This window comes from Lissotriton vulgaris, chromosome 8 (genome assembly GCF_964263255.1).
Source record: "Lissotriton vulgaris chromosome 8, aLisVul1.2, whole genome shotgun sequence".
Taxonomy (NCBI): domain Eukaryota; kingdom Metazoa; phylum Chordata; class Amphibia; order Caudata; family Salamandridae; genus Lissotriton; species Lissotriton vulgaris.
The window spans coordinates 809,195,757-809,212,636 of record NC_141696.1 but is presented as its reverse complement, the minus strand read 5'-3'; the positions used below and the strand labels follow the sequence as shown (position 1 = coordinate 809,212,636).

General features: G+C 38.0%; 1 protein-coding gene across 2 annotated transcripts in view; it reads right to left on the bottom strand.

Moving 5' to 3' along the window:
• Window positions 1–16,880, bottom strand: part of RASA3 (RAS p21 protein activator 3) — an 897,341-nt gene that overhangs the window by 65,046 nt on the left and 815,415 nt on the right. The window lies entirely within an intron of this gene.

The window sequence follows — 16,880 nt, the reverse complement described above, 5'->3', positions numbered from 1 at the left end:
GGTCTCAATATATGTGCTCCAGTGGATTTTGAGTAATTTAGGTTCAAAAAAATATATATATCTGGGCGGAGCCTAACCACACATCTGATCTGATTGGCTGTCAGCACTTCATCCAAGAAGTGTTGGCAGCCATCTTGGGACCAATATACATGATAGCACCTCATTAAAAAGCATTGTAGTTAATAGAGGGTTTTAGGACTTTAGTTACATTATAAATCATTTGTTGATGGTACCATACTCGTTTTAGGAATTGTGGTGGGTTCTAAGGTGATTTTACCAAGTGAAAAAACCTTCTGCTGTGATATCATGAATATTGTTTGAAAGAAAACTAATATCTCATGATTTTCCCACAGTGGTTTGGAAGGGGATCTATAAGCTAAACTGAAAGCATATTTTCTGTAAATTCACATTATCTTTCTCAGTCATGTGAAAATGAAGTCTGACATTCTCAGTAAAACATGTACATCCAACAAGGACAGAGACTGTCAGTTGATTCCTTTGTGTTCTACTGCAGCCTCCTAGAGTGTTCTAAAGAACAACTAGAGCGCTAACAGTCCTACTTATTACAAAGGTATGGCACACCTGAAGCCATCTTGATTGGAATAAAGTGGTAACTCTTAAAACATTTAATTTAAAAAGAAACAACATGAAGGGGTATATTTTGCCATAGAAAGTATGATTAGTGCTGCAGAATGAAAAATTAGGGCACATTTTGAGTGACTTCTCAAATCCTTTTCTATTTCATTAAAACATTCTGACATGCAGTCTCCCAAAATGGCCACCAGAGACAAAAGAGCCCAAATGTAGCCCAAATATCACCCAGATGTAGCCCAAGTATAGCCCAATGACAGAATGTCCCAGAGTGTTCTAAAGAACAACTAGAGCGCTAACAGTCCTACTTATTACAAAGGTATGGCACACCTGAAGCCATCTTGATTGGAATAAAGTGGTAACTCTTAAAACATTTAATTTAAAAAGAAACAACATGAGGGGGTATATTTTGCCATAGAAAGTATGATTAGTGCTGCAGAATGAAAAATTAGGGCACATTTTGAGTGACTTCTCAAATCCTTTTCTATTTCATTAAAACATTCTGACATGCAGTCTCTCAAAATGGCCACCAGAGACAAAAGAGCCCAAATGTAGCCCAAATATCACCCAGATGTAGCCCAAGTATAGCCCAATGACAGAATGTCCCAGAGTGTTCTAAAGAACAACTAGAGCGCTAACAGTCCTAATTATTACAAAGGTATAGCACACCTGGAGCCATCGTGATGGGAATAAAGTGGTAACTCTAAAGACATTTAATTTAAAAAGGAACAAAATGAGGGGGTATATTATGCAATAGAAGGTATTATTAGTGCTGCAGAAAGAAAAATTAGGGCACATTTTGAGTGACTTTTCAAATCCTCTTCTATTTCATTAAAAAATTCTGACATGCAGTCTCTCAAAATGGCCACCAGAGACAAAAGAGCCCAAATGTAGCCCAAATATCACCCAGATGTAGCCCAAGTATAGCCCAATGACAGAATGTCCCAGAGTGTTCTAAAGAACAACTAGAGCACTAACAGTCCTACTTATTACAAAGGTATGGCACACCTGAAGCCATCTTGATTGGAATAAAGTGGTAACTCTTAAAACATTTAATTTAAAAAGGAACAAAATGAGGGGGTATATTTTGCCATATGAATTATGATTAGTGCTGCAGAAAGAAAAATTAGGGCACATTTTGAGTGACTTCTCAAACCCTCTTCAATTTCATTAAAAAATTCTGACATAGTCTCGCAAGATGGCCACCAGAGACAAAAGAGCCTAAATGTAGCCCAAATATCACCCAGATGTACCCCAAGTATAGCCCAATGACAGAATGTCCCAGAGTGTTCTAAAGAACAACTAGAGCGCTAACAGTCTTACTTATGACAAAAGTATGGCACACCAGAAGCCATCTTGATTGGAATGAAGTGGTAAGTCTGAAAACACTCAATTTAAAAAGGAACAACATGAGGGGGTTAATTTTGCCATAGAAAGTATGATTAGTGCTTCAGAAAGAAAAATTAGGGATCATTTTGAGTGACTTCTCAAATCCTCTTCTATTTCATTAAAAAAATTCTGACATGCAGACTGAAACATGCACTTTGAATACCAGCAGCAGACGTCCCTGGTGAGCAGTAGCTTTACTACAGTGATCTAATGTGCAACTAGAGTGCTAACATTCAGAATTTATGGCAAATGTGTGACACATCTGAATGCCTTCTTGATGGAACCAAAGTAAACAAGCATTGAAAATGCAATAGATCTCGCCCTCATTTAAGTTAAAGCCATTCTGTTTGTAATGAGGTGGCTTTTTAGCTTTGCTTTTATTAGTGTTTTTTCAACTTTCATGTAAATAACGCACCGTTTTCACCAAATCGACTTTGCCCAAGCACACCCTTCCCCTCGGCCAACAAATCCCAAAAATCCGGCACACCTGCCGATCCACTCTCCCTACAGCTCACCCAAGCCCCGTCCCTCTAGCGCAACTGGAACACCCCAAATTCACCTTCTCCATGCGCACCAAAACCTCCCATTGAATAACATGACAATTCGCTACTCCGCACAAAAATTGCTCTTTAAAGCACTTCCACTGCTCCGATCCGCTTCAAACTTGGCTGGACACTAGTTCCAGCGATTCCCTAACATCTCACCAAAAATCAGCCCAATCCATGCACTGGAACGGGGACGAATTTCAACCCGAATACGCGCCCCCCGCAAACACAAAAAAAAGCCATAAAACGGCTAAATCTCGACCAAAAACCGCCAAAATCCCTCAAAACCTTGCCAACACCAATACGCACGAAACTGAACCGGCCCCTCAGCCCTAGGCTCCGGGAACCCTACTTAATTGACCCAAAAGCCCTAAAAAAGCAACATAATACACACGAAAACGCCCTAACAACCCTAAAATGCATATAAGTATATGTATGCATGCATTTATGTTTGTATTTATATGTAGATATACAGATGATATATGTTTATATATGTATGTATATATATATATTCACTGAAAAAACCATAGGCTATAGACCATATATAGTTAGGAATTAGCATTTACAAAACCTTGAAAATTCACTGAAAAAACCGTAGGTTATACACCATATATAGTTAGGAATTAGCATTTACAAAACCTTGAAAATTCACTGAAAAAACCATAGGTTATAGACCATATATAGTTAGGAATTCGCATTTACAAAACCTTATTTTACTCACACAAAACCATTGAAATTCCATATATAGTTAGTTGCACTAACTATATATCGCGCACCCGCAATCCACTGCTGATGATGTCACATATTACATCATTCATGACATGGTCAGTGACATCACTGATGACATCACTGATGACATCTCAAATGACATCACTGATGACATCACTGATGACAACATCCAGTGACTGTATGTTTCTGTAAAGTTAAAATATGTCTTACATATTGAAGAATGAGTGGTATGTTTCTGTAAAGTTAAAATATGTCTTACATATTGAAGAATGAGTGGGTGTATAAGTGTCTGGATGAAGGATTTAGTAGGTGCATGACTGACTGTATGAGTGAGTGATTAAATGTGTCTCACTGAGTGCATGGGTTAGTGACTAAACTGTCTTAATTTGTGCATCATTATGTCTGTTGTTCTGTAAACTGTTGCATGTGTTGATAAGTAGCTATATGAGTAACTATATGGGTTATTGATTGGTTGCCCAAGTATTTGTATGGGATACTGAGTGTGTGTGTGGGTGGCTGGGAGGTGTATGACTCTGTGCATAGATGTGTGAGCAGTTGATTCACTAGATGTATGGTTTCAAAAGTGCATGTGGAAACAGCTGTATGGGCGGTTGACTGTGTGCATGAGTGTATTGGTGAGTGAATGGATATCTCAGTGCTACATGTCAAAGTAAGTACATATGTAAAACACAGTACATGTGAGAGTTGACATATATAAATAACTGTGCATAAGAGCCAGTGAATGTGTGAGTGGCTGTATGGATCATTGTGAACTTGTATCAGGGATTGTATAAGAGAGTTAATATGTGTTAGTATATGTTTGAATAAGTAAAGTTTGTATAACTGTATAGTTGAGGAAATGGAGGTGTGATTGATTCTTTGATTGACTGACTAGGTGTGTGAGTAACTCCATGGATGAGTGACAGTCTGTGAGTGTCTGTTTACACTGATTGTATCTAAGGTTATATTAGAGTCTGAAGAGGTTCATCGTATTATCACATGAATGATATCATCAGTGATGTGATCAGTAATGTCAAATGAGATGTCATCAGTGATGTCATCAGTGATGTCATTTGAGATGTCATCAGTGATGTCATTTGAGATGTCATCAGTGATGTCATCAGTGATGTCACTGACCATGTCATGAATGATGTAATATGTGACATCATCAGCAGTGGATTGCGGGTGCGCGATATATAGTTAGTGCAACTAACTATATATGGAATTTCAATGGTTTTGTGTGAGTAAAATAAGGTTTTGTAAATGCGAATTCCTAACTATATATGGTCTATAACCTATGGTTTTTTCAGTGAATTTTCAAGGTTTTGTAAATGCTAATTCCTAACTATATATGGTCTATAACCTACGGTTTTTTCAGTGAATATATATATATGTATATATATATATATATTCACTGATATAGTTAGTTGCAATAACTATATATCGCGCACCCGCAATCCACTGCTGATGATGTCACATATTACATCATTCATGACATGGTCAGTGACATCACTGATGACATCACTGATGACATCATCCAGTGATTGTATGTTTCTGTAAAGTTAAAATATGTCTTACATATTGAAGAATGAGTGGATGTATAAGTGTCTAGATGAAGGATTTAGTAGGTGCATGACTGACTGTATGAGAGAGTGATTAAATGTGTCTCACTGAGTGCATGGGTTAGTGACTAAACTGTCTTAATTTGTGCATCATTATGTCTGTTGTTCTGTAAACTGCTGCATGTGTTAATCAGTAGCTATATGAGTAACTATATGGGTTATTGATTGGTTGCCCAAGTATTTGTATGGGAGACTGAGTATGTGTGTGGGTGGCTGGGAGGTGTATGACTCTGTGCACAGATGTGTGAGCAGTTGATTCACTAGATGTATGGGTTCAAAACTGCATGTGGAAACAGCTGTATGGGTGGTTGACTGTGTGCATGAGTGTATTGGTGAGTGAATGGATATCTCAGTGCTACATGTCAAAGTAAGTACATATGTAAAACACAGTACATGTGAGAGTTGACATATATAAATAACTGTGCATAAGAGCCAGTGAATGTGAGAGTGGCTGTATGAATCATTGTGAACTTGTATCAGGGATTGTATAAGAGAGTAAATATGTGTTAGAATATGTTTGAATTAGTAAGGTGTGTATAACTGTATAGTTGAGGAAATGGAGGAGTGATTGATTCTTTTCATGACTGACTAGATGTATGAGTAACTCCATGGATTAGTGACAATCTGTGAGTGTCTGTTTACACTGATTGTATCTAAGGTTATATTAGAGTCTGAAGAGCTTCATCGTATTATCACATGAATGATGTTATCAGTGATGTGATCAGTAATGTCAAATGAGATGTCATCAGTGATGTCATCAGTGATGTCATTTGAGATGTCATTTGAGATGTCATCAGTGATGTCACTGACCATGTCATGAATGATGTAATATGTGACATCATCAGCAGTGGATTGCGGGTGCGCGATATATAGTTATTGCAACTAACTATATATGCAAATTTCTATGGTTTTGTGCGTGTAAATTAGGGTTTTGTAAATGCGAATCCCTAACTATATATGGTCTATAACCTATGGTTTTTTCAGTGAATATATATATATATATATATCCAAGAAAAAGTTTGTCCACATGGGATGCCGCTCACAGCAGGATTACGCACCTCTGTACCTTTGTAAATAGAGTCCCGCCCCAGTGGGCGTTTCCACAACTTAGCGTGCTGGTACTGATAGTCCATTGATCTCACTGCATGCTGACTCATTCGCAGAGGCATTGGCAGCGGGATGCAGCGACATTGCGCAATTAACCGTACACGGATGGTTATCAACTTTGGGGCAGGAGCATAATCCACTGGGTCAAAGAACGAATTTTGAGTCAGCATGCAGTGAGATCAATGGACTATCAGTACCAGCATGCTAAGTTGTGGAAACGCCCACTGGGGCGGGACTCTATTTACAAATAAAAGTCAGTTCTTATTTTCGCTTCCTGCCTCCATATTGCCAGTGAACAAGGGCTCCGAGGAGCTTGAAACGCGTTTGGCCTTTTAAATTGTGTGTGGTCGGCTGACCTGTTTGCCGCCTGCGGAGAGAGGTGCGTAATCCTGCTGTGAGCGGCATCCCATGTGGACAAACTTTTTCTTGGATTTAAAGCGACTAGTACGGCCGCGGGATGTCCCAACGCTTCACAGCAGATCCAGTGGGCTCGTAATCACGGGCACAAGTTATGGACAGTGGGAGCCACATTCGCAGAGGCATTGGCAGCGGGATGCAGCGACATCGCGCAATTAACCGTACACGGATGGTTATCAACTTTGGGGCAGGAGCATAATCCACTGGGTCAAAGAACGAATTTTGAGTCAGCATGCAGTGAGATCAATGGACTATCAGTACCAGCATGCGAAGGTGTGGAAACGCCCACTGGGGCGGGACTCTATTTACAAATAAAAGTCAGTTCTTATTTTCGCTTCCTGCCTCCATATTGCCAGTGAACAAGGGCTCCGAGGAGCTCGAAACGCGTTTGGCCTTTTAAATTGGGTGTGGTCGGCTGACCTGTTTGCCGCCTGCGGAGAGAGGTGCGTAATCCTGCTGTGAGCGGCATCCCATGTGGACAAACTTTTTCTTGGATTTAAAGCGGCTAGTCCGGCCGCGGGATGTCCCAACGCTTCACAGCGGATCCAGTGGGCTCGTAATCACGGGCACAAGTTATGGACAGTGGGAGCCACATTCGCAGAGGCATTGGCAGCGGGATGCAGCGACATCGCGCAATTAAACGTACACGGATGGTTATCAACTTTGGGGCAGGAGCATAATCCACTGGGTCAAAGAACAAATTTTGAGTCAGCATGCAGTGAGATCAATGGACTATCAGTACCAGCATGCGAAGTTGTGGAAACGCCCACTGGGGCGGGACTCTATTTACAAATAAAAGTCAGTTCTTATTTTCGCTTCCTGCCTCCATATTGCCAGTGAACAAGGGCTCCGAGGAGCTCGAAACGCGTTTGGCCTTTTAAATTGGGTGTGGTCGGCTGACCTGTTTGCCGCCTGCGGAGAGAGGTGCGTAATCCTGCTGTGAGCGACATCCCATGTGGACAAACTTTTTCTTGGATATATATATATATAATTCACTGAAAAAACCATAGGTTATAGACCATATATAGTTAGGAATTAGCATTTACAAAACCTTGAAAATTCACTGAAAAAACCATAGGTTATAGACCATATATAGTTAGGGATTAGCATTTACAAAACCTTATTTTACTCGCATAAAACCATTGAAATTCGCATATATAGTTAGTTGCGCTAACTATATATCGCGCACCCGCAATCCACTGCTGATGATGTCACATATTACATCATTCATGACATGGTCAGGGACATCACTGATGACATCACTGATGACATCTCAAATGACATCACTGATGACATCACTGATGACATCTCAAATGACATCACTGATGACATCAATGATGACATCTCATTTGACATTACTGATCACATCACTGATGACATCATTCATGTGATTATACGATGAACCTCTTCAGACTCTGATATAACCTTAGATACACTCAGTGTAAACAGACACTCACAGACTGTCACTCATCCATGGAGTTACTCACACACCTAGTCAGTCATGCAAAGAATCAATCACACCTCCATTTCCTCAACTATACAGTTATACACACCTTACTTATTCAAACATATACTAACACATATTTACTCTCTTATACAATCCCTGATACAAGTTCACAATGATCCACACAGCCACTCACACATTCACTGGCTCTTATGCACAGTTATTTATATATGTCAACTCTCACATGTACTGTGTTTTACATATGTACTTACTTTGACATGGTAGCACTGAGATATCCATTCACTCACCAATACACTCATGCACACAGTTAACCGCCCATACAGCTGTTTCCACATGCACTTTTGAACCCATACATCTAGTGAATCAACTGCTCACACATCTATGCACAAAGTCATACACCTCCCAGCCACCCACACACACACTCAGTCTCCCATACAAATACTTGGGCAACCAATCAATAACCCATATAGTTACTCATATAGCTACTGATCAACACATGCAGCAGTTTACAGAACAACAGACATAATGATGCACAAATTAAGACAGTTTAGTCACTAACCCATGCACTCAGTGAGACACATCTAATCACTCTCTCATACAGTCAGTAATGCACCTACTAAATCTTTCATCCAGCCACTTATACATCCACTCATTCTTCAATATGTAAGACATATTTTAACTTTACAGAAACATACAGTCACTGGATGTTGTCATCAGTGATGTCATCAGTGATATCATTTGAGATGTCATCAGTGATGTCATCAGTGATGTCACTGACCATGTCATGAATGATGTAATATGTGACATCATCAGCAGTGGATTGCGGGTGCGCGATATATAGTTAGCGCAACTAACTATATATGCGAATTTCAATGGTTTTATGCGAGTAAAATAAGGTTTTGTAAATGCTAATCCCTAACTATATATGGTCTATAACCTATGGTTTTTTCAGTGAATTTTCAAGGTTTTGTAAATGCTAATTCCTAACTATATATGGTCTATAACCTATGGTTTTTTCAGTGAATTTCATTGGTTTTTTAAAAGCTAATATCTATAGCTGTAAAATATATTCTTTATTACATGACGTATCACGTAGCCACGTGAGACGCCTCATGACACGTCGCATAAATGTGACGTTTCGTCTCTGCAGCGCAAACAAAACTCGTAACATAAGCGCGCCAGAGCACGCTTACAGATATATATATTTTTTTTAACCTTAATTAGACAAAATCCACACGTGCACATATCTTGAGGCCTTGCAAAGGCACATCAAACAAACAGTCCCTACAATTTTGCCAAGTTTGGTGGAAATCTATTCCTTTAAATTTTATTTTACTGTTTCTCTTGGTTTTCCCCTTGTTACGCTTACCGGAACGCTACCCGGTACGCAAACCGGACGCTCCAAAAACACAAGATGTCGGACTCCCGTTACGCTGCCGGTTAGCTGCCCGGTTGGCGTACCGGGAAGCGCCTCTACCGCGAAAAATTGCAATTTTTTTTTTGTTGCCCTGCGGGGCACTCTAATATCCCGCTCATCAATCCTAGGGGGTCAGAAGGGGTCTACCTTGCCCCCTTTCCTTCATTTCCCCTTTCGTTTTGGCCTCCTCCTGTCTCTCGATCCTACCGAGAGACAAGATGGCGGCCGCTCCGGACTGTTTACAATGTTGACAGCCAATCAGCTTCTCCTCAGACTCCCGTTACGCTGCCGGTTAGCTGCCCAGTTAGCTGCCCGGTTCGCGTACCGGGACGCGCCTCTACGGCGAAAAATCACCATTTTTTTTTTTTTTGCCAGGCGGGGCACTTTAAAATCCCCCTCATCAATCCTAGGGGGTCCCAAGGGGTCTACCTTGCCCCCTTTCCTTCATTTCCCCCTTCGTTTTGGCCTCCTCTTGTCTCTCGATCCTACCGAGAGACAAAATGGCGGCCGCTACGGACTGTTTAGAATGTTGACAGACACCGGAGAGCCAATCAGCTTCGCTTCGCAAAGCTCCGTTACGCGAAAAGTACGCGAACTGGTGCGCTATCCAGGACGCTGTCACAGATATATAAATTTTTTAAAACGTTAATTTCTCAAAATCCACTGGAGCACATATATTGAGACCCAGCAAAGGCACATCGGGCTAACAGTCCCTACAATTTTGCCAAGTTTCGTGCATATCCATTCAGCCGTTCGAGCTAAAAGTGAGGCCAAACGCCCTATGGAAATTAACATGGGAAAAACGCGTTTTGGGACCCCCCTTTTTTCTCGGCCCCCCCTTGACGAAACCCCCCCAAATTTTCAGTGGCTGCTCAGAAACAAAATGTGCCATTTTCCTGAAAATTTCAGCCGATTCCGTCCACAAACGCCAAAGTTATTAGACATAGAATTTTCAAAAGTCCCATAGGAAAAAAATCCTAACTATATATATATATATATATATATATATATATATATATATATATATATATATATATATATATATATATATATATATATATATATATATATATATATATATATATATATATATATATATATATATATATACTGGAGCACATATCTTGAGACATAGCAAAGGCACATCGGGCTACCAGTCCCTACAATTTTGCCAAGTTTGATAGGGAATCCATTCAGCCGTTCGAGCTAAAAGTGAAATTGACCGCCCTATGGAAAGTAACATGGGGAAAACGCGTTTTGGGACCCCCCTTTTATCTCAGGCCCCGCTTGACGTATCCCCCCCAAACTTTCAAGGAAGAACCGGAGCTCGACGAGGCCATTTTCAGGAAATTTTCAGGCAGATTCGTCAACCGGTGCCAAAGTTATTCCAAATAGAAGGTAATATATATATATATATATTACCTACTGGCGGTCGCCAGTAGGTAGTTATAGTTAGGATTTTTTTCAATGTTAAATCTCAAAATTCTATTTGGAATAACTTTGGCACCGGTTGACGAATCTGCCTGAAAATTTCCTGAAAATGGCCTCGTCGAGCTCCGGTTCTTCCTTGAAAGTTTGGGGGGGATACGTCAAGCGGGGCCTGAGATAAAAGGGGGGTCCCAAAACTCGTTTTTCCCATGTTACTTTCCATAGGGCGGTCGATTTCACTTTTTGCTCGAACGGCTGAATGGATTCCCATCAAACTTGGCAAAATTGTAGGGACTGGTAGCCCGATGTGCCTTTGCTATGTCTCAAGATATGTGCTCCAGTGGATTTTGAGTAATTTAGGTTCAAAAAAATATATATATCTGTAGGCGCTCTCCGGTGCGTGCACCCGAGTGCGCTCCTGGCGCGACACGCGACTTGTGCGCAGAAAGCTGATTGGCTCTTGGGTGTCTGTAAACATTCTAAACAGTCTGGAGCGGCCGCCATCTTGTGTCTCGGTAAAATCGAGACAGAAGGGGTTTGAAAAAAAAAGGGGCAAATGACCATAAGGGGGAAGAGTAGACCCTCTCTGACCCCCTAGGTTTGATGTGGGGGCTAAAATAGGGTCCTGCGGGGCATTACATTTTTTTTTTTTTTTTTCGTTTTGCGCGGGGGAAGCGCATGGTACGCGCACCGGAAAGCGAAGCTCGGGGAAAATCCAGGACCATATTTATGAAGGCCTTGCGCTGCCAGTTTTGCGCCGCCTGTGCGTCAATTTTTGTGACGCACCAGCGGTGTAAAAAAATGCGCATTGTTACGCTATATTTAAAAAGTGACGCATCTATCTAGATGCGTCACTTTTTAAATATAGTGCAACGAGGCACATTTTTTTACACTGCTGGTGCGATGCGTCACTTTTCTGTGCGCACTCCTTATGACATTCCAGATGTGTCATATTTAATGTATGACGAATCATGTTGCAAGGAGTTACAGATACATCAGTATTTCTGACATATCTGTAAACATAAAAGTGATGCGAGGCAGGCGCAAGATTTTGACGCAACAGCATCCTAAAAGTGACGCAGAGAAATCTCATAGATTTCAGTACGTCATTATTACCAAGCTTTTTGCGGGGGAATGCCCCCTCTGCATACATTATACCTGACGCAGATATAATGTGGCGCAGAGTTTTAAAAAGTGACCCATGTACCTAGATGCGTCACTTTTTTAAAATAGCGTCAGGTATAATGCATGCAGAGGGGGTGTTCCCCCGCAAAAAGCTTGGTAATAACGACGCAGTGAAATCTTTGAGATTTCACTGCGTCACTTTTAGGATGCTGTTGCGTCAAAATCTTGCGCCTGCTTCACAGCAGACCTTTCACATGGTGCTTTTTCCATGTGAAAGGACACATTACTGGAGTTGCGTCACTTTTGTGACGCACTCCAGCAATGCGTTACTTGGAATATCATAAGGAGTGCGCACAGAAAAGTGACGCATCGCACCAGTGGTGTAAAAAAATGCGCCTCGTTGCGCTATATTTAAAAAGTGACGCATCTAGGTAGATGGGTCACTTTTTAAAATCAAGCGCCACATTATATCTGCGTCAGGTATAATGCATGCAGAGGGGGTGTTCCCCGCAAAAAGCTTTGTAATAGCGACGCAGTGAAGTCTTTGAGATTTCACTGCGTCACTTTTAGGATGCTGTTGCGTCAAAATCTTGCGCCTGCTTCACAGCAGACCTTTCACATGGTGCTTTTTCCATGTGAAAGGACACATTACTGGAGTTGCGTCACTTTTGTGACGCACTCCAGCAATGCGTTACTTTTGTGTTTACAGATACGTCAGAAATACTGACATATCTGTAACTCCTTGCGAATTGATTAGTAATATATTAAATATGACATATCTGGAATGTCATAAGGAGTGCGTCCAGAAAAGTGACGCATCGCTGTTTTCACGTAGCGATGCGTCACTTTTCAGAAATGAGGCCTCCAGTTTATTCACTGTGTCACCTCTACGACCCTTTCTTGCGTCAATACGTCCCTTTTGCATACATTACACCTGACGTAGGAATAATGTGGCACAGGGGTTTACAAAGTGATGTATTTACCAAGAAACGCCACTTTGTAAATATGAATAAATAAGGTGCATTTTTTATTGGAATGTTGTGTCACAAAAAGTGATGCTTTGGTGGCGTTAAAGTGACGCATGGCTTCATAAATGAAGCCTTCTACCTTCAACTCCAGCAATGCATCTTTTCTTATCCTTCAACACTCCTGTTCTTTTTCAACATTTTCATTGAATATCAACATTCCCCATATTCACTCTTCTTCTCATAACTTTCTTTTCTAACACTCACCTTCTTTCATTCCTCCTACTTCACTTCTTTTTTCCTCTCATACCTTTCTGTTCTTTCTTACTCATTCTCCTTTGAATTATCAATGCACTATATTTCACTTACTCTTCATTTTTTTAAGAATATAGCTCTTTGATGAGAATTGGAGGTAGTTCTGAAAAGAACTTTTGGTTTTCTTCTTTTAACTGAACAGGAACAAAAACAGGGAATGGAAACTGCTCAACAGGAGCAAAAAGAAAACAAAAAAATTAGGGGTGGGAAGGGCAGCGATGGTTCTCCAATGCTCGAACCATGAGCTGGACACTTTGCTCCCCATGGTAACTGGACATAATATCGACTACATAATATCGAATGGACAAAATATCGACGGAAAAATATCGACATTAACAAAATATCGACTATAGGAATATCGTTGAAAAAAATATCGACTGCAAAAATGACCCAAAAATATCGAATACAAAAATATCGACTCAAAAATATCGACTAGACAAAATATCGAAATATAGTGAAAGTAAAAAATATCGAGAAAATGTTAGAAAATATTGATTTTATAAAATAATATATATATAATATATAAATAAATAGTACCTAATGTTTAGGAGCGGGTTGTGGGTTTATAGGGGAATAGGGTGGGAAGTAATTTAATAATAATTAATTAGTTAATATATGTTTGGTAATTGTTTTAATTAGATTTTAATTGGTAATTAATTAATATTAATTAGTTAATTGTTTAATTGATTAATTAGCATATAATTTAATTGATTAATTGATTATTAATAATAATTATTTTTAAAAATTAATTTGTATATGATTTTAATTGATACATTGGTTATTAATTAATAATAATTAGTGATTTATTGTATTAATAATTAGTATATTATTTACATTTATTAATTGCTAACACATTAATTATAATTAGTTAATGATGTAATTAATATATTGCATATCATTTAAATAAATTAATTGGTAATTAATTTATAATGACTTAATTACATTAATTGGATACATTTAAATGTAATGTGTTAATTTATGTTGATGTTAATTAATTAATTGGAATTAAACAATATTAATTAATCTAAATTATTATTATAGCTAATGTGATAATATATTTTATAATAGTTTTTTTAAAAATATTTGTTTTTTTGATATATTTATGTTTAATGTTGTGTTCATTATTATTTATAGTGTTCTGGCTCAGTTTCATAGTTTTTGTTATAGGTTAATTTTTTAGGGTTCTGGGTCATTTTTCTAGTCGTGAGTAAAGGTGTATTTAGTGGGATTTGGGAAATTGTTACGTTTGTGGGTAAATGGGTATTTTTGAGGTTGAGGGTCAGTTTTCAGTTGTTGTGTAAAGGGCTATTTGTAGAGTTCAGGGTCAGTTTTCAGTTTGTGGGTAAAGGGGTATTTGTAGGGTTCAGGGTCAGTTTTCAGTTTGTGGGAAAAGGAGTATTTGTAGGGTTCAGGGTCAGTTTTCAGTTTGTGGGTGAAGGGCTATTTGTAGGGTTCAGGGTCAGTTTTCAGTTTGTGGGTAAAGGGGTATTTGTAGGGTTCAGGGTCAGTTTTCAGTTTGTGGGTAAAGGGGTATTTGTAGGGTTCAGGGTCAGTTTTCAGTTTGTTGGGAAAGGAGTATTTGTAGGGTTCAGGGTCAGTTTTCAGTTTGTGGGTGTAGGGGTATTTGTAGGGTTCAGGGTCAGTTTTCAGTTTGTTGGGAAAGGAGTATTTGTAGGGTTCAGGGTCAGTTTTCAGTTTGTGGGTGTAGGGGTATTTGTAGGGTTCAGGGTCAGTTTTCAGTTTGTGGGTAAAGGGGTATTTGTAGGGTTCAGGGTCAGTTTTCAGTTTGTTGGGAAAGGAGTATTTGTAGGGTTCAGGGTCAGTTTTCAGTTTGTGGGTGTAGGGGTATTTGTAGGGTTCAGGGTCAGTTTTCAGTTTGTGGGTAAAGGGGTATTTGTAGGGTTCAGGGTCAGTTTTCAGTTTGTGGGTAAAGGGGTATTTGTAGGGTTCTGGGTCCGTTTTCAGTTTGTGGGTAAAGGGGTATTTGTAAGGTTCAGGGTCAGTTTTCAGTTTGTGGGGAAAGGAGTATTTGTAGGGTTCTGGGTCAGTTTTTAGTTTGTGGGTAAAGGGGTATTTGTAGGGTTCAGGGTCAGTTTTCAGTTTGTGGGTAAAGGGGTATTTGTAGGGTTCAGGGTCAGTTTTCAGTTTGTGGGTAAAGGGGTATTTGTAGGGTTCAGGGTCAGTTTTCAGTTTGTGGGTAAGGGGTATTTGTAGGGTTCAGGGTCAGTTTTCAGTTTGTTGATAAAGGGGTATGTGTAGGGTTCTGGGTCAGTTTTGGCCTTTAGGGTGAAGGGGTCTTTTTAGTGTTTTGGGACAGTTTTGGGTATTTTAGAGTGCTGATGTATAGTTTAACTTAACAGTGATACATTAAATTTATTACACGAAAATAGCTATTATTATAACTTTACATTAGTACCCTTTATTTAGATCAAAACAATTTATGTATTAGCATGTTTCCAGACAGTAGCTAGAGTGGAGTTGGAATTCTAATTATTAATTGGTTGGTGTCCAGCACCATCAGTAATATTACCTACACTGGAGTTGGATTAATAAAAATACATTGGTTAGTCTCCACCACATTTTATGGTATTACCTTGAGTGTAGTAGGAATAGTAAAACAATTTTTGCTAGTGTCCTGCAGCTTCTATGATTTTAGATTGACTGGAGTAGTAACAATACATATAAAATTGGTCAGTGTGCAGCACATTTGTATACATTTGTTCATTACTGTATTTTAATAATAAAAATTAATGCAACATAGATGTTTTCAAATAAGTTTATTAAACAATTTTTAATTTTTTTATTGTGTACTACAATAAAATCACAAACAAATATAACATCACATTTTTTTTTACTTTTATTATTCACACAATAACATCTTTACATTTATATACATGTGGTCAATGTAAAAAATATTTTGGATTACTAGATTCTTTCAGTAAATTTTACATATTCCCATCAGTCACTTACAATTTAAAGTATTTATATAGAAATACATTAAACAATGATTTGTTATATATTTCTTTCATTAATATTTAATAATGTTAATATTAAATATTAATATAATAAAATATATAATACATATTTCTTTTTAACAAGTAACATGACTATTATTACATTTGTTAGGATAAATTGAAATACAACAAAAAAATTTCTTGGTGTATATTTCACACAATGTTGTTTTTACATAAAAAATATAAATCGATTTGGTTGTAAAGTTTATAATTGTATAGGGAAACAATATGTTTAATTATAATATCTGGTATTTATCAAATATTAGTAAAGCAATTATATAATTTTGTTATAGTTAGAAATAATTATATAACTTTTTTTAATAATTAATAAAAATAATAATTATTTTATTAATTATTATTATTATTATTATTAATTAATAAACATAAACATTAATTTATTATTAACAAAAATATATACATTCACAGATAAAATAGATACTTTTTTCAGGCCATTCTTTATATACTAAATGGTTCTACTTGTTATATTAATAACAATAAATAAGTTATATTATTTATCATTATTAATTATTCCCATAAACATTTATAATGTTTTATTAAAATTATACACAAAATTATTCATATAAATATACTGAATAACTAAATATTTACATCTTTTATTCAAAGTTTTACATAATTATTTAATATTATTAATATATAATACATATTATATATTAATTTATATTAAATATATTATTTTTTGTTAATAAAGGAAAATTGTCATGAGTATAGTGTATTAATTTGTTACATTATA